Raw genomic sequence first — 27,488 nt, forward strand, 5'->3', positions numbered from 1 at the left:
GAGCCGTCCAGCTTTAAAGCAGACATCAGGAGCCCAAAGATAAATTCAATTCCTCTGCTTATCTGTATTTAAAAATAGATCGAGCCACACAATTGCCAGGAATGTGATTTTCTGTGCTTCTTCTGTAGATCTGAGTGCAAAGTAATTTTGTTTTATATGGGCATGATATTCATTGATAAATGATTGAATTTATTTAACCCAGCTCTGATGCATTTTCAAAGGCCTTCTAATTGCTCAGCAAACACCTACCTCAAGCTTATGAAATCCAGCATTTGGATATATTGTAATGAAGTCTTTACACTGAAGTTAAAAATTTCTGATTGGGTTTTCAATGGGTTGTTTTTTCCTCCTGGTGTTGGCTTGGGTTTTTGTGTTTGTATAACATCTTTCAACAGAAGCTACATACGGAGGATAATTTTGTAAGGAAGACAGAAGTTTTGGAGGCTCTTGCCAAACATACTTCTTTTCTAATAGAATTTACAGGTTGCATGTTTCAAGCCTGTAGTGCAATTCACTGCTGTTAGTTTTGTTACATGCCAGGCAGTGGATCTCTGATATTTGGGCTGAGCTGATTGATGTCTGACTAATTACTTTATTACTTTGTGCCTTGATGCAGCTCTCTGAGAAATGAGTATTAAAAAAAAAAAGAAAAAAAAAGGCTTGAAAGTAGGAGAGGAACTGGCTTATGCTGAGCAATTAGAGAGCTTGTTGAATGTGCTTAGATGAAAGCAATCGAGTGCTGTAGTATCTCTTGGCACTACCTCTTGGTTGATGCATGGTTCATTTTGCAAGGTGTTTTCATTTTAAGCAAAAAAGGTTTTTAAAAAGATAGAGAAGAATATGCTGCAACTCTTACAGAATACAAATAGTTTGCATTCATCTTATTACCCTTCTGAGGGTGTTATTCGTGGTGGGGTTTCGATTCTTGATATTTTGGGGACTGAAGCAGGGCTCATCTGCTGAGGTCATGTTCTGAGGCCTCCCTGGATGCATGGGATGTCTCATGGAGAAGGCCTTGAAACAGCGATGCATAGGGCAACAGTGCTGCAGCAAGACCTCCCAAATAGCTATCCAGCCCTGGTTTGCCATTTCTGCTGCTTGAGGGCCAATCCTTAATGCTAGCACATATTTCAGTAATGGTGTGTAAGAGCCACGATCCCTTCAGGAAGCCACTGCTTCAGGCCTTCAGTACAGCCATACAAATTGCTGAGCATCAGTCCGCTCATTCTGCAGATGGCAATAGCTCAACGTCTGCCAGGTATCTGCAGATTTCAGGCTAATTCTCGTGGCAGCACGCTTCTCCAGCAGGAATGCTTTAGCAAGCCCTGAGGTTGCTGTCTCACAAGCCTGTGAAGTGCTTTTACAGAAATGGAATGGCTTGCAACAGCACACGTAACCTTTGGAGCACACCCAGCCCGGCTCTGTGCCACCACCAGTCGCAGGTGACAGTGCAATGTTCCCTTTTTGTGACATTTCATAAAGAGACAAAGACAGAGCATTACCTATTGATGGCAACGGTCGCTGTGCTGCTCGTGTCAGTGTCCTCTGGCAATGTGGAATGCTGTGTGTGACAGGGATTTGGTTACCTAGAAACAGGGCTGTAAAGAAACTGCCCTTGCAAGGGCCTGAGCTGAGGTGTAACACCGACATGCTTCACTTGCTTCTCGTTTGGCAGCTGCAGGTGTCACAGGTCTGAGTGAGATCCTCTGCCCTTTCCCAAGCACTCTGCAGCTCACCATGCTTTTTGTTCTCTTTAGAAATCCAGAGATTTCCAACACAGCTTTTGACATTAGATGCCATTGGAGGAACACGTGAAGGTGGGGGCAAAGCTTGCGGTTTGATGCTGGTAGAAGTGTCTGGTTCTGCTTTCCACGTATCTGAAATGCTGAGAGTTGTTCCATGCTTGCCATTTTTTAAATTTTTTTTTTTCTATTCTTCTTAAATATTAATTCCATTTAAGAAGAGCTTTGTTTGTTTCATACCTAAGAAGCTGCACAGAAAAAAAAAAAAATGTTTTCCTTCAAGGCCTAGTTACATCAGTACAATTAAATGAACAGGAATTACTGCACATATTTTTTAAGACTAATGTCTGTGTTCCTTCTAGGTGAGTGCATGCGTTTCCCATGCATTTTCTCCCACATGAGAGCTGTTTTCTTTTCAGGCTATTAAAGGGTACAAGAGAGAGCAAGAGCACTTATTCTGCCAAAGGTGTCAGACAGACTGGCACCTACTTCTTGGTCTAATAGCACTTTGATTTTGAAAAGGAAAAAAAGAAAGGCATCAGCTGCCGTGTGAAATCAATCTTCCAATCTGTAGTAGAAGAGTTTGCTTTGTGTAGAAGAAGAGGGAAAAAGCTCTCATGAAAGATAGATGCTTCATCTGTGTGTTTGCTCACTGCCTTCAGCGTCCTTCCGTGCTCTCTTTTTTCAACACTGCATCAGATACTTAATAGACTACAAAATATTGGATGTAATTAGGAGCCTGCTGCTACCGGGATACTAATGAAGGAGTTATTGCTAAGTTAGTCATACCCATTTTGAGGTGCCATTTCAGCTTGATACATCTCTAATTAACTGCAGGAACTATTTGTGAATGTTTGCAGGCTCATGCTTATTTCAAGAGAAAGATGCTCGAGAGGTGGAAGGTTCTGGAACACATGAGACCTTCTACAGGACATTCACTTCCATTTCATACCCTTATTAAGCTCCGTTGAGGAGTATATCTTCTTCATCAATATCATAATGAATCTCAAGTAACAAAGCTAATCTATGCTCAGCACTTCTGAGCTAGGCTCTTAATTTGAGTAAACTGAAGCCCTCCCTGGTTAGTCTGAGCATCAGAAGGCTGCCTGTATCCGGAGGTATAGTTCCATTAATGCAGCTGCTTAAAATAATTAGGCATCTTTCTTTCTGTCAGTTATGCTGGGGAACAGTTTGCTGGGATGAAACCTTCTGTCTTGAACGTAAGCCATGAGGCCTAAGTAATGTGAGATCTTAGCAGGGGGAAGTTGGGAGAAAAGGGAAAGGCAGCAAGAGAGATTAGTGCTGACTAAACTTAGTAGTATATATTAGAAGCTTAGAGAAATTAATCTCTTAATATGATAAATAGACAGCAGGACTCTGAAATTAAGCTTATGATCTGAAATGTTTAATATAGGGATCACAGAATCATAGAACGGCTGGAATTGGAAGGGGCTTTAAAGATCATCCAGCAACCTCTTTTCTAGGGAAGTGGAATCCGTGCGCGGGAACTCGAGGTGGGTGGTTTGGGTCCCTCCCTTTTGCCCCCTTTAAAAGGACAATGTACTGATTTGCTCAGGAGTTTGAAGAAATGAACATTAAGTTTGAAATGACCATTGAACAAGGGAAAACTCACTGTGTGGTTTCAGTGTCATGAGATGGACGCTTCTATTTCTCTGGTGTAGAGCACCAGATTGCTGCTGAGGCTGATCCTAATCTTCCAAGGAGCACTCCTATGAGGCTTAGTATTGCTTGCCCCATTTCTGGATGAGGTAGGCTTTGTCGTCAAAAAGCAATCAAAAAATCAGTCCAAACTGCAAAATAAAACGCTGCTTTGATGGTCAGAAGACACTTGAGTAAGTTCTTATCTCTTGTAAACTTCCCAGTGCTACTTCTGGTTTCTCTGGATCAAATTATCTTTAGTTTGGATCTCAGCTTTGTTAGAATGCTGGTCTTGCAGCTAGATGAGAAAAACTGATGTCAGTAGAGTGACTTTTTTCTGCTAGCTGTTGCATGTAGTAAAATACTGTGTACCTCACATTGCAACATCTAAGAGAAATGCACTTGAAATTCCAGTATTTATTAAAAGAAAAAAAAAAATGTAACTAGATCTGTTCTTTAGATACCATTTGAAGCCCAATGGGTGGTATTCATTTGTGGACTTTATTCAACTCAATTCCTGACACTTATATATTTAAGCAAAAAAATACATAAATATGAACTTGATTTTTTTTTTTTTCCTATTCATTTCTGAGAAGAAGGCATTTTATAGGGCTCAACGTTTCATGTCTGTGCTGGAAGATCTTTTAAAAGAGATCAGAACAAAAAGACCTCATCTTTCTGCTGGTTTTGCCCAGCATCTTTACATTTTTCCTTTAAAGGTAGCATCCATCTCACAACCTACTGTCGTAAAATTTCCAGACTTTCAGTAATCTCTGTATTAATTTCCTAATACTGAAAATAAGTAATTACTCACATTTTTCAAAATGTGCTCCAAATTAAGAGGCTAGACTGCATTTTCTTTCACTAATTATTTCAGGAGAGCTCATCTACAATGTGTGTGACCTTTTCTGAATTTGGGCCCATCTGGCATTTTCAAATGGAATTGAGTATTGATCTTCACACTGTTAATTTATTGTTTAATTAAAAAATCATAGTGCAGTGATGTGGTTTGATTGCACATCCTTTTCCACATCAACCAATTAATGTGGAGAGCCATCACAAAACGATCACTTTTTATTATTATTTTTTATAATGGAGCTTCCCAGAAACGTAGATGTCTTCTCATATACTACACTAATGGTTTGGAACACCTTTTAGCATAAATGACCTGCAGAAACTGCCACAGAAAGTAAATTCTCCACTTATATCGTTTGGGTATGACCAAGGTGCTATGCTTCCTGGTCTTGATTAACGTTTTTGGAACATGACTGAGCATCTTAGGTCACCAGTATCAGGTAAAAAAATGTAGAGTAGTGGTTATTAAAGACCAGTCATCTTAGTCAATGAGGGTTTTGCTGCACTGCTCTTGCTTTTAGGAGGAAGAAACCGTATTTCTTGAATGATGCAGTACCATCAAACTTTGTGCTTTAAACTTCCCTTCGTATGAGTGAAAAACGTTTGAAGTGAACTTGCGTTGTCGCCAATCTGTACATCATCTATCTAAAATGTGCTTAGGTGAGGCTGACTGTGGTGTACATCCTGCAGAACACTTGGTTCCAACTGCCCTAATAGACACCTAGAAGTGAAGTCCTTATTGCTCCTGCCTTATATTTTACGACTTGGTGTAAGTCGTGGGAAGTGTAACATCTCCTGCCTCCCCAACCCTTATTAATGTTTCATCTCTTTGGAATGCATCAGAGTCCTCCTGAAATAGTTTGGTCTTCAGCACACCTGCGTCTGAAATATCAAAACCAGGTACCTACTAGATGTGTTCAACTGCTATGTCTGATAAGGGAACTTAAATAACAATTTTAAAGCAAGCATTTGCTCCTGAGGAAGGAAAAGAGAAGAATCTTAAAGCGTGCCACACAACCAAGCCTTCCTTCAGCAGGTTCTGCCTTCTCTGGTATGAGGATTCCAGTAGACACCAAAGGGACTTTTGAGGATTGTGAGCCCATAAGTCCTGCTTTGCTCAGGGCTGGCTGGGCAGTGTTTCTGCTGAGCATTTACAATGTGGTTACATCATGGTTGGTGAAGTGTTGTCAGGAGATACGACGTGTGGGCCAAAAGTGCTTAACCAGTGAACAGTTATAAAAAGGAGATAAAGCATGTCTGTCCCCACAGGGGAGAGGGGAAAAGGTTTTATTCTTCTCTTTCTCTTCTTAAAAGTTGTGCATGAAATAATCAATACTTTTGCTGCAAAAATTTTATTTTCTCAGCAATGAGGGTAGAGCCCTTTTGTAGGGCTGCCTCTCTGCTACTTTCTTATTCAATAGTTTTGAGACCAAAAAAGGCAAATATTTAAATATCTATATGTATCCAAAATCTTTTCTGACCAGAATGAAAAGTTGTCCATTATATTCACTCATTAACATTTTTATATTACCTGTATTGTTATCAGTTGTTGTTGTTTTTTTTTTTTTTAATAGAAATAATGATCACATCTAGTACAAAGGCACCCACAGATAAATCAGTGGTGTTGGAATTAACATGGCCTAAGCCTTCAAACAAAGGTAATTATCAGATAGTAAATTCTGCTTCGTTGTTCAACTCAGCTGTTTTCCACGTGCAGCCCAAAATAAGTGGCGTGTCAAAAAACCAGTTTGTTAAGAGATCATCCTTTAAGAAATGACAGAACCAGGAGCCTCAAAATTATGGCAGTTGTAAAATGAAGAGCAAACTGCATAATTTCAAGGAACACTGTTAGAAAACTGAGTATCATTCTGATGTAGAAATGATATCTCAGCGTTCTTTGCAAATAAAGGCGTATATATAAACATTAGCAGAACTTCAGTGTTCAGCCAAACAGAACCCACTGAAAGCAATTTATCTTTGATCCTATGAGAACAGCCTGCGGTTTGCTGTTATTAAAAATCATAACTATAATTGGGAATAGAAGAAAAAAACCCAATACCTTTCTATTGCATTTGTCTTTAAGATAGAAGCTTAAAGGAAAAAAAAAAAATCAGGAAACTTTTACTTCTAATTTCTATAGCATTATTTCTTCACTGTGTAAGTATCTCAGTTATGCAGAATTGTGACAAAAGCATACTTCCAAAGCATTTAAAACCTATTGGTAAACATAAGCTGTGATCTGAAGCCCATTGAAATGGAGGAATGGAAATCTTTCAGCTGCCGTCTCTGGCCTTTGGCTCAGGCTCTGGGTTTATTACTGGGGAGAAGTCCTTAAAAGTCATTTTCAAGTGCAGTGTCAAAAGGAGATTTTATTTTAATACACCGTAAAATACGGAGGAGTAGAAAGCTGCAGAAGGACCAGGTAAACGAGGAAAACAAATGCTGCCTTAGCAGGTCAGGAAAAGGTTGCTGTTTTTACAGTTAGAAATAAGCCCTCAATTGAGAATGACAGTAAGACTTCACTGCTGCAGTGCAAGGAAATGAAGGCGTATCGCTGCAAACTGACATCTGAAGTGCTTGTGCTACTCCTATGGCTGTGACACAAAGTGAGAGGAGAAATAGTAACAAGGGCTGTTCTTAAGGAATGTTGAAGGCCAGACAGGGGTTGTGCTGTGGAGGGGGCTGGAAGCAGCAGGGCTGTGGAGCAGGGAACCAGGACTTGCAGCAGGTGGAGCAAGGAGACTCCAAACTCTGCCTCTTCATGCACAGGGAGAAAAGTAATGGAAAATGGAAAAGGGTTCCTGGTTTCCTTTAGTAAATGGTATTCATACAAGGTCCAGTTGGTGGGGATACTGCGTTGTACAGCTCTGTGGTTGATACACAGTGCTTAGACATTGTTCTAAGTACGGCTTGATTTACTGCATGTGGGCTTGAATGATGTAGATATATCTCCGTGTGCAATTAAAAAAGCATTCAGATCATAAAAAGTCACATTTTGTAATCATCTGACTATGATTAATTGTAACAATACAACTTATTAATTAAACTTGGGAAGAAGCATAATTGGAACTAGCATTCTCAATTCACTTGAATGAATTTCAGCATTTATTCTGCAGCTATTTTAATGAAATGCTGAAATCATCTGCGTATCAATCTATTCATTACCAAATGAGATGAATGCAACAATCCTAAGTATTCATGAAAATATCTTCATTAGAAAAATCATGTAATTAACCTGGAATGTTCTCTAAATGAAGCACCTAAAATGTTGCATACTTTATTTCATAATTGCAATTTGAGAATATTAGTTTCTCATTTTCCCTGATTATATTTAAAGTAAAAAATAGAATCCAAGATGACATAAGGATATAGAACAAAAGAATGAACTTTAGGAAGATGCTGCCAGAGGGAGCTTTCACATCTCCCGTTCTGTTTGTTTTAATTATTGTTAATAATCATTACCAAATAATTTTTCTGACTGTGGTTATCATCTCTGCACTGAAGTTTTGTTCGTGCTGCTGTTACTTTTTACTGTCACAGAAGGATTTATTGTCACTGAGGCTGCTTCATTACCTCCATTCTTAAATAGTCAAGTTGAAATGTAAAACAGATGTTTATTTTGAAATTTGCCATTTTTTATTTTAAGAATATAATTCAAAACATCAATCTCTGATTAATTGTAAAAATGCAGCATGTGAAGTGTTAAGAAGGAGCTATGTGACATGACTTCAAAGAAATTTGTGCCCAGCTGTAATGAGAGCCTGGACTTTTCCACTTTACCAGCTAGATGATTGTGATCTCTGTTTAAACAAAAGATTTCTTCATTTTGATTTGTCTATTTATCTTCATTTCAATGAAAGATTCTTAGCTCATTAAATTAGAAGCTGCTCTCTAAGAGATTATTGGGACAGCACAGATTAACATTATAACTTTAGCAATAAGATCCATCTTCTCAAGGAGATGGACTGAAAGGAACTTGAAATGTTATCATTGATCATTATTATCAACAGGTAAAATACTCAATTTCTAAGACAGGATTTTCGTATTTGAATACAGCATGTCATCTCCTTGGTTTGATAAAGAAACAAGATTTATGAACATGGTCTCTTCTTTGTTTCTCTAATAACTTTTGAACCTATTAAGCTATTTTCAACGAAATTTGACAGAGATAGAGTGGCATCAATGATAGTTTCTATTAACAACTTCTGTGAAAATTGGTGGTTGGGAAGGGAGAAAAAAGTCAAATGGATGGCTTTACAATAGAAAAGGCTGCAATGTAAGTTCAAGTCATATTATCAGAAATCAGAGTATCCAGGTGAGTCTGTGCAAGTAACGTAGGTAAATGAAGTCCCATGAAGAAGTAATTACTGTTGATAGTGAGAGATGCAACAGATATATCTGCTGCTCCCATTGCTGCTTTAGACTGTCTATACCCCTCTTGTCACTTCTTACCAGCATGAAGCATTAAAATGTTACGAGTCACAACATTTCACTTGATTCACTGGATATAGATGATGCCTTTGAATCACTCAAACACAAGCCTGAATTTGGTTTTGAAATTACAAAGCCTTGAAGAAGACAGGTTTCAGATCTGTTTGTTTCCCTAGGTGGACCCTAAGTGGGCTGTATCTCACAGAGCTCCTCGAGACTCAGAGGAAGACTTTACACCTCTTGGAGATTTCCTGATTGTGTTCCATGACAATTACTGTGTGCAGCAGAGGAGCCCAAGGCCCATCCCAGGGGATTTGGAGCACAAAGCAAGAGCCAGCTGAGGAGCAGCAGGTCACGTTCACGTCTTGCAGCTCTGTAGGAAATGGAGCTGGTCTCAAACAAATTGAAAGTTTGAATGTTACACCAGGCAATTAAATCTAAGCTTTGTGAAATCAGATTATAGCTACGTAAAATTACTGATTGTCCTGACACAAAGATTTCATGGAAATTGTAAAAGGTGAACGTTTCTTGGGAGAATTCCTGTTTGAAGATCTGAAATTGTTAGGGATAGTTGCATCACAGAACTCAGAGTTCTTAAGCTCTACAGGGCTTAAGAATGTCTGAGACATTCAGAAGCTTAATCTAACCTAAGGCAGTGGGGAAAGCTAAGGTTATAAACTGCAATTCACTTTTTGAGTAGATGATCTGTTCCTGGGAAACAACTCTCGGTAAGAGCAAACCAGTCATCTTTTCCCTCTTCATGCTCAGATGGTGAAGTTCTCTCTGTGCCCACACACAGCTAGAGACCACACTGCCCAACTTCTCTGAAAAGGTCTCCTCTGTCTCTGAGAAGACAGTTTTTGTCAGCAGGCTGATTCAAAAAAGACTTCTCCTGGCCACAGAGAAATGACTTTCCCAATGGTGGTTTGATCTCCCCCTGCCCCACTACCTCTCATTTTCTTTTTCTCCAGGATTCCTCCTGCATTGGTTCTGCAAGGTTTTTGTGTCCCTCTCATATCATTCTCTGTTGGTTTGGACAACTTCCCCTCTGCAGGTATTGAGCCTGCAAAAAAGCTGCAGGCTACTGATTTGACATTGTGAAATTTGTTGTGTTTAATGGTTTTTGTGCACGGAGGATTATTGGAGGCTTTTCGTCTCTTGTTTTTCCTACAACATTTTTGAGCTAAAATGCTGCCAGAGCAACATTTTGAAGCAGCAAGAAGCTTTTTATTTCCATGGCTATAAGATGGAGCTTTCTGAGTAGCCTTAATCACATACATAAAGGTTTTAGTATTTCTTTTGTATGGCGTTTTATGTTGTCAACTGCTGTAGTCAGAACCATTTCTGAGATTTGAGATCTATCACATCATTGGGTTGAGATGGTTAACTTAGAAAAACAAATTTTTATGGAAGATGTAAAGAGATCTGGAAGATAAGATAATGGTGCATTTTATTAAATGATGCATTAATGAGGCTTCACATTTTCAGCATAGCACCTGTTTATCCTGTCAGCACCAGAGTTCGTAGATATAACTTTCCGTATTGAATATATGCCTTGTTCTTCCTCTTGTTACAACCTGATTATTCTGGTGTAAATGCATCACTGCAGGTGAATTCTCTTTTATTGTAGAACAGCCATCTGTGTTTTTAAAAACTTGATGAGGCTTTGAAAAGCCAAGCAGCATCAACTACTTACAATAGCCAATTCTGATAACTTTAGAATCGGAGCATTCAAAAATAATCTTCAGCAATAAGTGAAACTAGATTGTATGGTGCAATGGGAGGCTTATGTGCTGGTTGTCTACGTGCATTCTCCTTAAGTGCTTTTTCCCTACGCTTGCCAAATTTAGGTATTAGATAAAAGATTTTAAAATGGTGCCGTAGGCTCCAGCTTGGTGGTCTTAATTATTTAGTGCCTCCTTGCACACAGTCTTGCCTACTAAAGTAATTTTAATGACAAATTACAGTATTAAAATAACTGTCTGAACAATTTGTAGGCAAAGTCTGATATTTGGATGCTTAAAGTGCTTCTCTGAAGTCCTCGGTTTATTGTGCATGCAAAATTACACCTGAAAGAGGAGAGTTTCTGAAAATTCAGTGTCATTTATTTAAATATATCCAGTGGTTGTAATAAGAGTAATTTACATAATCATAGAAAAGTACTGTGCTTCATCTAAGTCTCTGATACCTTTCCAACAGAATAACATCCACGTAAGTGATGCCTTGTCTTGATATCCCTCTTTTCTGGGAGTGGTGAATGTTCCCTGTAGACATTGATTTTTACACCAGACATTGCCATTGTAAAGAGCCTCACGTGAGACACTTCAGAAATTAACTTAGCTAAGGGAAATAAAGTGACATGCCCAGGGTGATGTACACTGTCAGGTTGGTCTTTAAATGGAACTATCTTGCCATAAATCTGTGAGCTCATGGTGAGAGGATAACGTGGGAAGAGGGTGGTAAAGTTCTAGCAAGATCTGTTTTTTTGTCTGATTTAGTATTCTTAGCATTGACAGCTGGTGTTTGAAAGCATTTGAATTAAGTCTCTCACTAATGTCTGTGATGTAACGCGAGATAATAGGTGCAGAAGAATCTGAGCAAATTGCACCCATGTGGTTCCCTTTCTGAATGCAACAAATATTCCAGAAAAAAAAAAAAAAATTGAGAAAGTTCGGGCAGTTATATATGAGAAAATTCCCAGTAGGTATTTATGTGATGATGTGCAGTAGATAGTGCAGAATTGAGATGAGAAAAGTGAAAATGAGAAGCATGGCTCTCAGTTTTCTAGCAAGGTTGTATGAGAGACATTTTCTGTATGTAAAGCTCATAACTTGGCATCAGGTTAAAAATTGGCCCCACTCATCTCATCTTGATATGATATTCTAACATCACTGTTGAATATAAATAGTCCAGCTGCTTAGTTTATAATCTGCAGCTAAGTTTCCAATATAGACTGAAAAACTGAATAACTCCTGGGTGACTACATGTCTACATGATGCTTGTACTGTGGTTGTAGATGTGATTTGGTTTGCTGGAAAAACTGAATGAGTGGTTTCTAGAATGAGATTTGGTGGGGAGTTTGATAGTTGAGAGAGCCTTTGAAACCAAAGACTTATTTTCTGTCATACTAGGTATTTTCTGAATGCCTTATCTCTTTCAGCACAAAATACTAAGTTATCCAGTAAAGCTTAAAGCTGTAGCAGTTTGGTGTTTTGGCATCATAAACTTGACAACAACAGATGTAATATTTCTTCACTTTCACAGCTATGCTATGAAGGGACAATCTTGAGAATAAAATGCTTTAATCTCTGTGGTTTAAAATTACTGAAATCGTTTGGGAAGACTGAAACTAGAAGTTACTAGTGGGAGGCAAGCATTCTTGTTGGAAAAGCAGGAGCTTCCTTTGTCCATAGAGATGAGATGATTCAGCTTGTCTGTAGGAGCTACAGGGCTGAATCAGAGAAGATAACACCACCCAAGTCAATTAGATGTTGTCTTTCCAGGCTATTGAAACTAACATCTGAGAAAGATGACAGTGATCCCAAAAATAAAGTGCTGAATGAAGAATGGAAGGGCCTCCATATTTCCTTATTCATATTTCCCAGCCCTAATAAGAGGTTCCTTCAACTGTCCTAGGCAAATCCTTTAATATTTGTGACTACTTCCCCTTCAGTAGATTTGCAGTAGTACTATTCCATCTTGTTTAGGTGGTAGTTTCATTTCTGGAGATCTCAACAGCGGTAAGAGAGACTATACAACAGAGGAAAAGTACTTTAATAAATGACATTTCACAGCTAATGATCATGATGGAACTCTGGTTTTATGGGATTGTCTGGAGGAAGAACAACACCTCATTCTTCCAAATATTAAGAATGTGTTGACACGTTTGAAACTCTAGGGTATAACTCAGCTGAAATCAAGGGAGCTATACTAAGAATTGATTTATTTAAATTCTTTGGAAACTGAGATATTTTTGGAGAAGCGGGATATAGGAAGATTATGAAATATGGCCAAATTCAGATCCAAGGCACCCAGCACAGGAATCCTGAAATAATATTTGAGCTCAGAGAAAGTAGGTGCTGAGATCATTGCCTAATTACCTGCTAGGCGACAGACGAAATTAGTTGGTTAATAATGATGTGAATTTGTCTTGAAAGGATCTGTGCCTTGTGGGCAGCGTGGGGTTGTCCTGTGCTGGAAAATAACATGTTTCAGCCTTCACGTGCTTCTAGATGTCTGAAAGCCTGTGGTATTAATATGAACTGCTAAAGTAGGAAGCAGTACCTGATTGCTTTATTTTTCTGCCTTTTGTTTCTGTTTGAAGATTTGAAAATCCATGGCCTCTAGGAGTACTTCTTTGAGTAGGAAGAAAAAAGTTTATTTCCAAACACTTCAATTCTGTTTCTACCTTAGCTCTCGAAATTGTGTCAGCATGTTTTCCTTCTCTTCTGCAGCTGCAGTGTGAGGAGTTTCTGGGCAGATGTTGAACAGTGTGCCCGTGCTGAGCTGCAGGCAAAATGCCTTTTGACAAAACTGAGTCCAGCAAGCTTCACAGGCAGCTTTAACAAGGCTTCTGGAACTGATAGGGCTCTGAAGTTAGCCACTGTGACAGCAATTTCTAAGCTGTGAATAGTACACTGTGCTGATTATATTGATTTTTGAAAGCTACCACCAAGGCTGGTATTCATTGACATTCTTTTTGGCAGTGTGTCTTGGAAGTTCCATCTGTGTTAAAAGTGAGATGTGTTAGCACGAGACATGCCAGATTTGTCTGAGTTTAGATCAGTGCACACTTTGAAGGTATCATCAAGAAGATATCTGGACAATTTGGACTTTCATGAAGTTGTGAGGTTTTGTTTTGTTTTTTTACTGTAACCTGCGTGCCTCATCTGAAATCCTTTCTCTCTGGGTCTTCTCTGAAGTCTGGTAAATGCAGCGAGTAGAGCATTCTAATTAGTCAGGCTCCTGGCTGTGGAAATCCACTTTCTCAAGTCTGCACTACAGTGAATACTGTAAGATTGTCCTTTGTCCATGGAGGGCATTCTTACCACGTAATGGGGACAAGCCATTTGGGTTGCAGACAGCTGTAAGCAGCTGGGCTGTGACAGCCCGAGTCTCAGCAGCTACAGGTGGGCTTTTGCAAAGTAGGGCAGGCTGCAGGGCTCCTGGGCCCATGGCTTCGGACGCTTCCAAGCCCAACAGAAACTGTTGTCACAGACAGAAAAATGAAATGAATTGAAAAGAGTTGATGAAAACCCTGGGGGGGGGCTGGCACGCTCCCTAGTCTCCCTGCAATAAGGAACGTTTTATACTTTTTTAATTGCTTCCATTTTTTTTTTTCTCCTTGATGGTGACATTTTTTCCCCAAGTGACTACAATGGTAATTCATTTATCATTTTTCCCTTCCCAAGCCCATGTGACTTTGTTTTCCTTAATTTTATTTAATTGATTATAACTAATTGACTCTCAGTTTAGGGAATAGAGGTTTCTGAGCTTGCTGGTCTGGTTTTCCTTTATTTTTGTGGAAGTGTTTTACTTTCAGAGGGTGCAAGGTTATTCCTTAAGAAGGAAAAGAAAGAAAAAGTTACAGTGCAGTGGTTGTTCTGTTGTATTCAAAGGTAAGAGAAGTAGATTTCCTTGGCAGAGAAAATAATGCCACTTCAATCTCTGTTTGAAATTGTCACATTTATTTTATGTAAGGTACTTGGCTCCTTGAAAAAAAATGTTTATTTGATAGATGCAATTATAAAAGGTGTGCTGGCTAAATGATACAACAAATGAGGCTTCACAATGCTGCTGTTTTTTCCCCCCTGGTTCAGTGGAAGTACCCCATATCTGTGGGGAAATCAGAGGTGATACTCTGTGCTCATCAGAGCCTCTGATAAGTACTCTTGAAAAAAATTATAATGTCACGTTTGTCATTTTTTAGCTGTTTCTCCTTCCCTCTGCAATTTCTGGCGTATTTTCTGTACTGCCTTTTAGAGGAAGGCTCCAAATAGTGCCCTGATTGTGAACAGATCTTGATCAAACTTCTGTTGAGCTTGTTTATTTTTGCTGTTTGATGGTTTGTGTGTATGTCCTCGCAAAGGCATAGGAGGGGGGGGAGGATTTCCTCAATGGCACTGTGCTATTTACATGAATTTTTCTGCCTCCTTATGCTGTTCTCCTTGGTGATCATTGCATAGGCTGCCTCTGTGAATTAAGAACAAACGTGCAGGAGTCCTACAATGCCATGAGAGCCAATATTATCTTAAACCTTTTTTATTTTATATCCAGCAGTTGTGCTTTACCCAAGAGCACCATCTTCTGGATGTTTTGTCTCCATTTCTGGGAGTGCTGCAGTTGAGTTAAATTCAGCTTGAAGGGGAAGACTACTGTACAGAAGTGAAAGCTTGTAAACCCATGCTTGGGGGAAGACTTGCTGTCATGTTCTATTTAGCCAGTGCAAAAGTTTTCTGCAGACTGTTTTCACTTGCCTTCACAGACATGGCTCTTTGACCTGTTCACTAGTTGCAGTGCTCTGGGAGGATCGTCAGAGTTCTGTGTATTTCATGGCTGGCTTTGGGCAGCTACCTGCATGATCCTGCTACTCATTGTATCCTTGCAGTTAGTTCCTTTTCCTGAGCTCTTGTTCAGTCACTCCAGTCCTCAGTTTTATTCTTCTGAGCCGCTTGCTGAGCCTTAAAATCAATATATCTTGATCAGAGGTCAATTCCCTCTGAAATATTCTGAACTCCTGAAGAACTTGTCTTTAGGTCTTTGATCTCTGTTTGGTCCTCTATGAGATTAAATCATTGACTTGAGATTTGGGAGAGATTTGTGGGTGGAAGCAATGCTGGTTCAGGTCAAGTTAAACCTTATGAAAAACCTCTCTTTAAAAGCTGGGTGCATACAAGCATGATTGCCAAAATAATCTGTTCTGAATCAATATTTTCCTTTGCTTATGCCACAGCAAAAACAGGCATGAAAGAAAACCATGGAAGTGTTTATATGTGAAAAGGGTCCAATTTACAGTGAGATTATGTGAAAATTGAAACTAATTTCGTAGATGCCCTCTACTTCAAGCTTCTATCAGTTTTTTTTTTTCATTACAATCTGAAAGAAAGTCACTACTGTTAAGAAGTTCATCAACAATGATCCCATTACTTGTCTGAGGACTTGGGCAGACCAGATGCAGGGCTCTGTCTGAATGTGAACTCAATCAGGACTGGCTCTGGCTAAAAAAAAGGGGGGGGGGGGGGTGAAGCTATGAAATGTGCAAGACAGAAACAAAAAGGTCTCTTTGACCTCATTTTGTACTGTTTTGCTATTTCACAAGTCACTTAAACCAGGGCTGATTTTCCTTAGTAGGAGAAACTTTGGAACTACAAAGATGGTTAAGCATTTTGGAGATTTCCATGGGGGTGGTGAAGTCCTTCTTCTTAGAGGCTTTCGAGAACAGATTAGAGGAACTTCTGTCAAGAACAGTTTGTGTAGCTTAGCCTGCCTTAGGCAGAAAGACAGGCTGAATGACCTCTGGGGTTCTCTTCCAGCCCTATATTGATGATTAATCCTCAGAGGGAATGCATCTAATAGGTGCTACGTTTGATCCGTGCCAGGATGCAACCACGCTCGTTGTTGCTGAAAAGCAAATGCACCAACAGAACATCACTCATAAATTTTGTCTTGGTTATCTGTATGGCAGGATGGGAAGCTGGGCTTGTTTGTCTGAAGGAGGAGCCTTCAGGGTGATGTTGCTGAGCTCCCTGGGCAGCTCTGTCATAGCTGGATGCAGTAACCACTATCAGAAGCAGAAAGATGTCTCTTCTTCATACACTGACTAATCTTGGTAGGTTTTGCTAACATCTCCCAGCTATACAGCCTTGCTCTTCTGTTCAAAAAGATGGTTGGCTCGCATCCATACCAGTACAATCTCTGTGCACCCACTGTTAACACACTGATACTGCACGTTGTAATAGCAAGGCCAAATTAGCCTGAGCCTGACAGATTTGTGTCTTCTGGAGTAAGTCCAGAGAACCCAGCACAGCGGGCTCTCAGGGCAGCTTTTTGAAAGTCTTTGGGCACTACTACAAGCACAGGGGAAGTGAAATGGAGAATTCCTTTTGGTAACATTTGGGGACCTCGATTTCTGCAATTATCCCTCCTTATTCTGACACAGTTGCAGAGGAGTTGCAAGTGATCTTATCACATGAATCACATTAGAAAGTGCCCACTGAAGTATTTTCAAAGTGCTTTTTCAAAACATACTGCTTTCTCCCACCACCCTTCCATCTCTCACTAAAAGTGCCACCACCAAAGCATCTGAATAAAAGCAGTGAGAATGAAATGCATCCATCCCTCTTTGAAGCTTCCCTTGATAAACTGGTTTTTCACAAGAATCACTCTGGAAGAATAGTCCTTGAGTTTAACATGGAAAATATTGTTCAGTAGATCTTGCTTTGGGTTTTACATGCTGTAAATGAGGTCATGTATTAAAAAGGAATGCAAATGCTGAAGTTTACCAGATAGGATTTGTATTATGCTCTTGATATGGAAACTATTTAAGCCTCAGTGAAAAGGTTCTTGCAGATTAAAGGTACAATAACTGGTACACCCAGTATCTGGGGATATTTTAAGCAGTATAATGTACTGTTCAATATCATTTCATTATAGCAGAGTTTCAGACTTGATTTGAAGAACGTCTGTGTTTTAATGTGCTGCAAGAGTTGCAGATTTATTATTTACACCACATACTGGGTTTTATGTCCATTGTTTTTTAAGCCAGTCCAATCTGAACCCTGAATATGTGCTCAGTAAGCACACGCAACACAATCTGGTAGCTTTGTGCTGTTCTTAGACCTGTCTGCAAGTCGTGAGCAGAGGTTTGAAACTGGGGTATTTGGGTTTATTTTAGCAGATGTGCTTTTGAGATGTTGAGGCTGTGGATAGTAACTTCTGCCTCTATTCAGTATGTAGTAGCAGTTCTGTAGGGCCCAACATTAGATGTAATCGTTCAAAACTGAAGATGATTAAATCTAGCAGTATTTGGGTCAGAAGGTTGAGCACACAGCAATAGCAGTGCCTGGGTTTAGGTCACTGGAAGAGTTTGTATTTGGCCCACACCAAAGCCCCTGAGGGTTATTTCCACACCTTTATTTTGAAATCTCCCAGTTTATTCAAGGAGAAAAGGATTTGGAAAAAAATGTGGTATTTCCAGAAGTCAGAGAGGCACAGCAAGGATTTTGCCAAGTGCTGTGATGCTTGGTGGTCTAAGGAAATGAAACGAGGACAGCAAGCAGTTTCTGTCTTTTGGTGACAAGCCAGCTCTTGAGACAAAACGTCCATGGACTTGTATTCTTACAGATCCACTACCTGTGACTGTGCAGCAAAAGGATAGAGGGGGTATAACTGGGGGCTGTTTGCTCTGATTTTTTTCCTCCATGAGCAGAACTGAGTGGAGGCTGATCTGCTTATTGCTCTGTCTCCTTATGAGTCAGCAAGGCAATTTCATTCTCTGGGCTGTCCAGACTGGAACTCTCATGAATGCTAAATTTGCATTTCTTTGCAAAATACTCTCTCTGTATTATTTTTGAATATGCAATTACATGGCAAGCATGCTTGTATTTCTCTTGATGACTGTGTTTACAAGACCAGCATTTGCAATGCTTTTAAATCTGAGATTACTCAGTCTAATTTTAGAGCTGTTTCTTTCTCTTGTCTATGTAAACCTGGTGTTACCAACTGAAAATTGGCCTCAGCTTCAACTTACAGAATTTAAAACAAATTACGAGATCATTTTTAAAAAAATAAGGAAATATATTCCCCTACGTTATTTTTCATGCTCGTGTACTTCTCACTGTTGACTCACACTAATACTATACACATCGTATCATAGAGCTCCTCACAAAGTCCCAGATTCTACGTGAAGAGATGGGGAGATGCAAAAGAGATCCCCTGGGTCCCCAGTTCCCCTGGGTCCCCAGTTCCCCTGGATTCCCAGTTCCCCTGGGAACACCAGGAGAGAGAGAAAGTCGTAATGCAGGATGCCAGACCTTTTCATGTTAGTCTTTTTGCCAAAACAAATTGAGAGCTGGAGAAGAGGCATCAGCTTTTAGTGCTGGAGGGATATGTCTTCCCTGGCCACGGTGGTTAGGGGAAAATCCTCTTGCTTTTATTTTCTTACCAAATCTCTCTTCCCCCCACTCTCTCAACCTTGTTTTTAGTAAGATTTTGTGTTCCAAGGGACTGCCAACAAGGCTGGTGGGTGAAACCTCTTCATATCAGACATGTAATCCTGGACAGGGAAGCTCTGGTCTTGAGGGCAATGATGGGAGGCATGTCTGCTCGTGGCCATTTTCCCAAGAGGTGCTTGGCACATTATTGTTGATTTCTTAGCGGTCTGCAGTTACAAAAAATACTTTGCTCAAGCTGTTCTGAGTTTTCTGTGAGGACATTTCCATTCATGACCTGTGGCACCCAATGGAGGGGTAGCAGAAATTTCATTTGTTTTTATGGTCCATAATTCACTTCATTCTGCAGGAAGCCCATCTGCCCACACGTTTTGTCATTTTTAGAGTACTGTCTCAGTAGGGTGCATTCTCTTGAATCAGATATTCCTTGTAAAGATAAAGTATGTGTAAGAACATTAAATATTGTTTGGATGGGTCAGTTTATTAGGAGAATGCAGAGATTTCCCATCTTTTCAGTACAGGACCAGTGGTAAACCTACTACTTTTGGCTTTTCTAGTGACCTTCTAAGTGACTTTATCCATCAAGGACACCAATTAGCAGTCATTTAGTCCAATGGGATTAGCTAGAGACTGCTAAATTCATATCATGTATGTCTCTGAAAGGCCAGAGCCGGCCTTTCCTTGCTGCATTGGGTATGAATGGGCATTTGAAAGGTGAACTGTTCTGTATTCTATTTCTTATCCCCTTGGGCAACAAAGTCATCCCCTGTAAAGCTGAACTTTAAATATGATAGTTATTAAGGCTTGCCCAGACTTGAGATTTAGCTCATATATATTCTGACAGAAACAAATGACTCTAAATTGTGACCAAACCTTTCTTTCTCCCTGTTCCCCTGCCCTTCGAGGTCTGCTGCTTGAAGAGGAAGCTGTGAATAAGAATAGCACAAGAAGATAAACAGCTACTTCAAAACAAATTTTTCCAGCTCTCTTCCAAATACAAAACGTTATTGCTATGTGCTGTGCTGCAATTGAAGGCAACTTGGTTGTGACAGGTACTTTTCTATTTTAAAGTTGACTCTAAGAGCAGGCAACAAGTGGAGGGGGAGTGGAGCTTGTCAAGCTGCATGCACTGCACAGTAAAGAAGATGATGTAGCATGATGCTGTTTCCTGGGTAAAGGCTCTATCAGATCATATGTATGAGTTGGTGGAAAATCTGGTAGATGAAAACAAATCCCAAGTCCCTAATGCTTATTAGGGACTATCTAGATGTGGGATTGAGGATCTCTGGGAATTATTTCTGGCTCTTATTGCTGGGAACATCAATTCTCCACTTTGTCCCTACTCTGTTCCTCCTTATTTATTTTTTTCCTCTCCTTCTTCCCAGTTCATGAGGCAAGCATCAAAGAGCAAATAGTGTTGGTACTGCAAAGCTGAACTAATGTAAGGTCTGACTTCATGTCAAGAGATGCACCAACAATCATGGCAGAGATTTGCATCTGTGAAGGCTGCAATGGAAGCCCACCACCACTGGTTTTGGGAGTAGGAAGGATCACTAACTCACCCTCAGCCCATTGCAACTCTTGTTTTGGCAGGAAGGAACACTGATCAGTCAGACTTCCCAGAGGTCCAGCACAGGTGAAGCTGGCAGGAAGCCCACAGCCGTTTTATTCTTCACAGCAGTCTGCTGCTCAAGGCAACTGCTTGTTTTGCTCCTACCTGGAGCTGGCCATGAAAATTGACTGCCATTAAAGACAGCCCACGTCGCACATTTGTCAGTTCAATTAAATTAGCTTAAGATCTCATCTGCTAAATAGATGCAGCTTTCTTACATATTCAAGGGCTTTTTTTCAAGGACTCTGTGTACAGCACTGAGCCTGCCAGGGCTCTGACCTCACTGGGCATCTTGAAGCAGTATCAGGTGCTGACTAAATACAGTTTTATTTAGGGTGAAAGCACATGTCCTTTGACTTAAGATAATGGTACTCTGCAGAGCTGTGTGAGCCTGCTATTAGCCGACGGTCTCTGTAAAAATACTCAGTGATGCTGCAGAGGGAAACAGGGTAAAACTAAACTGCCTTGTGCCAAGTGATAAAAACCTTTGCATATGGCTATACTACTATCCTTTGCCCTTATAATGCCTTTCACAGAAGGATCTTGAGACATTTTCCAGACGTTAGTTAATTAATCTCCATAACATCCCTGTGAATTAGGTGACTTATCTGCTGTTTTACAGACGGGTGAACTAAGGCACGTAGAGGTTAAGTGTCTTTGCTGAAGTTAAACAGTGAATTAGAGGGAAATGTTGGGAGTAAAATGAAGGGCTACCATTCTGCTTAACAGCCATGTTCTTTCATCAACACTGTTCTTAGCCAAGAAAGCTACCTCCTTCTCTTTAGACCACGTCCTATTTAAAAGGAAATTGGTGAAGTTCAAATATTTCTATGGGTGTTTGCAAAACATGAGCTCATTAGTAAGTATTTTACTTGTAATTTAAATACATGACATGGATTCTTGGGCATTAAGTGAAAGATTGTACTATGTAAAACAGTGATTTCTTCTTTGAAGCCAATTAAATCCTTCTCACAAGGGAACAAAACTGTGTTTAAAGACACCAACCGCATGTGTATGTTTTGTCAAAAAAGCACTAACACCTCAAACTGTAAAGTATGTTTTTGAATGGCTTCCAAGTCTGGCAGTATAAGCTCTCTTGCACCTTAGAGAAATTGATTTTCTGCAAATGTTCAGCAGATTCTTTTGATCATATCTTTTTTCATCAGGAAAAAATAAAAAATAAAAAGGAGCTACTGAATTGCTTTGTATTTAAGCAGACATTCTGGAAGTCTGAGAGCGTGTGTTTTACTTGCAACTTTTGACAACCTAGGGAAAGGAGGTAGGTATTCAATACCTGTCCCACGTGATGTAGCCTGTCCAAATCAATATATACAGTCGGAACGTCAGCAGTCTTGTAGAAGTATAGTTGCCACCTGCTTTTTGGCAAGTACCATATTTCCTGGCATACAGCCCATTCATCTCTGAAATGCTCCAGCTGCTGATGATCTGTTCTGTTTTAATAAGATGTTTAAAAATCTCCAGATGTTTGTGAAGAACCAGCACAAAGGAGATGATCTATTTGACAGGCAGAATGTGAGTATGGGCCTCAAAAATACTCCATTGTGACTTTCATGATTAATATTGACGTGTTGAATTTGGCAGCTCTTACTGAAGCAGTCTACTGGCAGATGGTGAAAGAATGGAAGGGGGTTGGAAAGAGAGGCAGAGAGACTTTCCACCTGCTGCTACCCAGTTGGTAGTCACAGTGCCTGGCACAGCTAGGGAGGAAGAGGAGGCTGGAGGGTAATAGTGCTGCATGATGGGCTGGGTGGGCTGTACGTTCTGGTCCTGCATCTCTTCTTTTGCAGATGACAAACTTAGGATAGGTCATCAGTTCTTCTCCCACAAGGGAAACAAGAATTTGTGGCCTCCTTCCAACCTGCAACAAATTACCATTGTTCTTTCAATTAATTTAGCCTTCTGCTTAGTGTGCAGCAAATGCATAATTAGCTCCAGGAAGACAGAAATGTTATTTCAAAAAACTGTTTGAAATATCCCAAAGAGGCATTCCAGCAGGCTTTACCCAATATTCCTTTACCTCCATTCCCACTTTAATTACCAATGAGCCTCCTTGTTTAATGCTGTTTTATGGAGCTACTCTTTCCTTTTCTGCTGCTATTAGAAAGTTGCTGATCTGGAAAAACCATGGAAAGTGTCATGAGAAGAATCATGGCAGAATGAGCTCATTTTGATATCACTGTTCAAAACTGCAGTGGAGGCTTATGGGTTTTGTGAGTCTTTCACACCAAAGCACTGAGGAGCAGGGATAAATTACCAGAAGAATGCTGAATCTGTCATTCTTTCCTCTTCTTGCTGGGGGAAATGGGACCAGCATTATGGGTGAAACGACACCTCTCTTGACTACATATTCTCTTCTGAGAGTGGAACAGTGAAGGCGTAGAGGCACAACATAAATTTCACTTTCACTGTAGTCCAAAATTGTGCTTATCTTGCATTTGTCAAGATGGAGTTTGAAATTCAAGCAAATATAAAGAAAGTTATTTTCCTTCACAAGTGAGACAGTGATATGATCTGTAGCTTCTCTGGATTTCCTGCCTCACCATCCCTAGAGTCATGGGTTTTAATAACCTGAGCTGGAGCAAGAGAAGGGTACCAGGAAGGATCCATCCATCCCTTCTCATGCATGATGTCAGCCCTCAGGAGCAAATAGATTTATTTCTTCACACCTCGTGTGTGTTTATTCCAATTCTTCCTCACTGAGGTGAGTTGTTTCTGAGTTTCTGCTGGGGTAATAAAAAAAGAAGAAAAAGAACTTTACAAAGAAAACACAGATGCTACAGATTCTTGCTTTGCTTGAAAAGAAGTTTAAACCTTTTACATCTACTTTTGTAGGAGAAAGTAATACAGAAATGCCATTACCTATTTGGTCACCAACACTATTTCTTTTCTAGGAATCTGACCCATTTCTAAATTTCAGGTACAGGGCATGCAGTAAGTAAAATACCTTTAGAATGTGGACCTGTTTGCATTCAGTTTTGCAATATGTACTCAGAATATGTATGCCTGCATGGTTTTATGCCCATGGGCTGGGCAGAAATACTGCAATTAGCAGTGACTTGGGATAAGAAGTAAAGGAGACTAATCTGTCCAGTTTCAATGCCTTGGAGAATCTGGTTGTTGTCTGACCCCATATTGTAACAGTCCACAAAGGTGCTGCTAGTGGAACGTGTTCATATATCTCTTTTAAACTGAGATTAAAAAATGCCTATCCTTAGCAAAGACAGAGCTGAAGGAAAGGAAGCAGGCCATGAAAGAGACTGGCTAAGAAAAATGGATGGACTATGAACTTTCTTGCTTAATTACTGTAACTTGTGAATTCCCTAAGCCTAAGCAAAGCATCTTTGCTGTCTGAGGTGTCTCTACATCCCCAGTGGATTAACCCAAGTGTTTTACTTACACAGGCAGAAATCATGCAACGCCAGCTGAAATACAACTCACTGCTGAACTGGGAAGTGGCTCTGAAATGACCAGGGAGTTTAGGACAGGAAATGAACGATGCTATTATGCCCAATTTCAGCTTCACAGCAATTTTGGGAGGCAGAATGTCAATATCTAGTCCACAGCTGGGCCCTTGGGCTGTCAAGCCTGAAGCTGAAAGCACCCTGAGTCCTGCCATCTGTTGTGGCCCAGCAGCAGCACTCAGTGCCACGGTGTCTGAGCATCTAATGACTACAAGGTGTAAGGATCTCTGTTGTACTTCTCATCCAGAACCCAGTAGTTCTTCCTTTAACACTATGCTGAAACATTGCTTCATTATAGAGGGTAGAGTGCCATCTGCTGAATCAGGTTGATGTGTTTCTGTAAATCCCACAGGAACATGAAATGATCTCCTACCTGTATTGATATATCCTCCTGCTCTCTGCTGCCTGCTCCACTCCCTCAGCTAAGTCCAAGTCCTGCCATGTGTTCTGGTTGGAGCTGAACACTGATGATAAGTGATGGGCAGCAACAGCATCAGCAGTACGTTACACTCACGTGAGCTATTTTGAAAACTCAGTATTCCAACCACTTTCCTGTATGATTTTGTGTCATTCTAAATTACTATTCAGCAGATTTTATAGAAAATATCTTTATCCAAATCACATATTTTTCAGTTTTTAGGATCTTTCACTGTTGTATATATGCTTTTAACCATCCACAAACAGCTCAGAGTTTACTGCAAGATCCCACTTACCTGAATGCTTCCCAGCTACACTTGTAAAGAAACACAGGGCACGACAGATCAGTGAGAGGAAGGGAATACAGGATCCACCTGATGGCCCAGAACCCTGCAGTAAATGGAGATTGATTCTTAACTCAAACAAGCATTGAGCTAATGAATTAAATAGCGCAGTCCTGCGTGTTTTCAAGGCTGTGTACACCTATCTAAAGGGGAAAATGAATGAGATTTGCTTTTTTTTAATGTAACCTGGAAGGTTTGCTATCCCATGGGCCTTAGGTTTGACAGTTGTAAATGTTTTAGTGTTCCTTCACTCCTTCCCTTCAGGCAATAAATCTGTTCCCGCTCTTTGGAACAGAAAAAAAATCAAGGGATTGCTCTTGCTGTCATCATGAGGCTCAGATTCCTGCAGGTTTGTAGGCTGTCATTTGGAGGCTGCTGAACTATCTTGCTAACGGCAGAGATGAGGAAGTGTGGCTCTGAACCTAACCAAAACTCAGGGGCTAGGCTGGGTCTGGCCTGTGGGTGCTCCCTGGTGTGATCCCTTCAGAAGTGATTCAGTTCCAACAACTATACTTGAAAAGCAATCAAATCAAAGCAATGGCTTGTGCTTACAAGATTTGTGTGTTTTCCATGTCAGCCAGCTTTCCGGGGCTCTTAAAACAGCAGTGAATAATTTTTTAACTGAGGCAAAACTCTTGAGCTGTAATAAGCTCCTGCGATCAAAACGTAGCACCAGGTCTAAGATACCTGCTCAGAAACAAAGATATTTCTGTCTTTGAACCTACAAAAGTAGTTCCTCTGTCTGTTAGTAAGGTTTTTGCCAACCGACTGATGATTCAGTTCTATGCATGAGAACAGTATAAATCTGATCAGTTAAAATTGCCCTAAGACTTGGATTTGACAAACGGTTGTAACAGTTAAGTGGGGCTGCTATTTATAAAGTAAAAATCTTTTAGGGTTCTGTTTAAGTATTCTAGTGATATTTGTGTAGAAATTCTGAAGAATTAAATGATGTATGTTTATTTTATGATAAAGTATAATCTGTAGGAATTCCTCCTACCAAAATACACAGAGGCCTTGTTTTCAATACAAATATTGACCTGCCTGACCTGTTCTCCTGTTTAGTTTTCCACCTTTGTATGCATCAGCCAAAGCCCAAAGGATGACAGGTTGAACATCATCTTTGGATCAGCCACACAGGAGAGTCCAGTGGGAGTGCTCCAGAATCACAAAACCTCACTGAAATTTCACTGAGCATCTGCTGGAACTGTCAGACTAGTCTGTCAGATATGAGAGCATCAGGGACAGGCTGCAGGATTAACTGACTTCTCAAGGTTTATTCTAGCTTTTTTTCTATCATTCTAAAACCAGAAAAGCCTTAATGTTGCATAGTTATGGTCTTGCAGTTCCAATTCCTGTTTAAAAGAAAAGCTTTCAAGTAGGCTGGCGTTGTGTGACAAATAGACTTTCCCAGCCTGGAAGAAGCATGCTGTGAGTAATTGTGTATTTATGTGATGCTGTGAGAGTGTGCTCACCCTCACCTCGGAGCTGGAGGTGCTGCTCACTGCACCCGGAGGTGAAGAACACATCTTCGTCCTTGTGGTGAGGATGTGTGTCCTCAATCCTTTCTCTCTCTGAGAGCTGAAACTCCCTGTTGATCTCCAAATAACATTTTTTTTTTCCTACTCAGACTCTGTTAATGCATGCTAACCTTAGTGTAAACAGTTTTTCATAGAAAAATTCCCTCAGGACAACTTCCAGCTTGATTTTTGAGGAATTGCTTAGCTGTAATCATGCAGAATTCTCTGGGTTTCAAGCGGCGTGCCTCCTGCCGAGGTGTTCTGCCTGCTAATGATAGGAACTCAAGCTGTTCACTTTGTCTGGGCAAGGGCACTTGAAGGACAGCTCTCTGCTTTTGCCATCCCTCCGTATCTTGTATGAGACAAACTGCAGAACTTTGGCAGACTAAGTGTTGCAGTCCCTTTCCTTAGTAAGCCTGCCTCTGAGAACTGATGGATGATACTATCGAGAATGAGCCACTTGTTTCTGACTTTTCTAAGAGGTTGCTATAGGAAGATTTCCATCTTCTTCTGAAAGTGGTGAGAAAAAGAGTAAGTGATGCCCAAAGTGAAAGCTCTGTCCTCAGAATGAAGATTTACTACAGAAACACCAGGCAGATACTTAAGAGTGGATTTGGAGTTTGCAGTGAAAATAACAGTTCACTTAGTTACAGGCAAAGCTCTCTCCTCCAAATTATCTGCTTCTTTATATAGGAATCAGGTTTATTTTAGCAGACTGCAACAGCAGTACTGTTGCAAATGTATAAAAGGTTGTTAAGAGTCTTTGCTGTACCACTTGGAAGCACTGCACTACACTTCTGCCTTCTCCAAAGCAGACTGAACCCTTGTAAAGCCCAGTTCCAAATGATTCTATGATTCTAAGTGACGCTTGGATCATCCACACCTTCATCTGAAGGGGAAAGAACCTGCATCTCCACCTGCTGGTTTGTGAGTCAGGGACACGTGCCTCCATCTCCCCACGCCTTCCAAGCAACTATCTGTAAGTCTTTTCTCAGAAAATTCAAGGAGGTTATGAACAGTTTGCCCCACTGTGTCTTCCTTAGAGAGCATAAAGATGCATTATGTCATTCTTCTAGTCAAGTACTCAGTCTGAGATGCCTGGCAATGGGCATTCCAATAACGGGCTCTTTATACACAATATATCTGGAACAACAAAGGGTAATGAATCACTTTATTGGCTGTATGCATGCAATTAATATAGCATTAGTAATATAGGGGATAGTAGCCCGTGTTAACATTGCCTGCCAGCTAAATTCC

The 27,488-nt window shown here is 40.3% G+C and overlaps 2 long non-coding RNA genes across 6 annotated transcripts in view; one reads left to right on the forward strand and one right to left on the reverse strand.

Annotated features, from left to right (window-relative positions):
* Window positions 1-1,569, reverse strand: part of LOC116243771 (uncharacterized) — a 30,205-nt gene extending 28,636 nt beyond the window's left edge. Inside the window, exon 1 of the long non-coding RNA XR_004170051.2 lies at window positions 1,503-1,569. This is a non-coding gene — a long non-coding RNA (uncharacterized LOC116243771). The remainder of the gene's footprint in view (window positions 1-1,502) is intronic.
* A 170-nt stretch (window positions 1,570-1,739) lies between these two features.
* LOC149916185 (uncharacterized) lies at window positions 1,740-25,558 on the forward strand. 5 transcript variants are annotated; one of them, XR_016470662.1, is made up of 6 exons: window positions 1,740-1,817; window positions 8,864-9,415; window positions 9,659-9,741; window positions 19,762-19,908; window positions 23,891-24,167; window positions 24,303-25,558. It is a non-coding gene; the product is annotated as an uncharacterized LOC149916185 (long non-coding RNA). The 5 variants fall into 5 exon arrangements; XR_016470664.1 differs by lacking the exon at window positions 9,659-9,741 and adding an exon at window positions 16,372-16,515; XR_016470660.1 differs by having other exon boundaries at window positions 8,864-9,741.
* Window positions 25,559-27,488: the final 1,930 nt, after the last annotated feature.

The sequence above is a fragment of the Phasianus colchicus genome, chromosome 13 (assembly GCF_987193195.1).
Source record: "Phasianus colchicus chromosome 13, bPhaCol1.hap1.1, whole genome shotgun sequence".
NCBI classification, from domain to species: Eukaryota; Metazoa; Chordata; class Aves; order Galliformes; family Phasianidae; genus Phasianus; species Phasianus colchicus.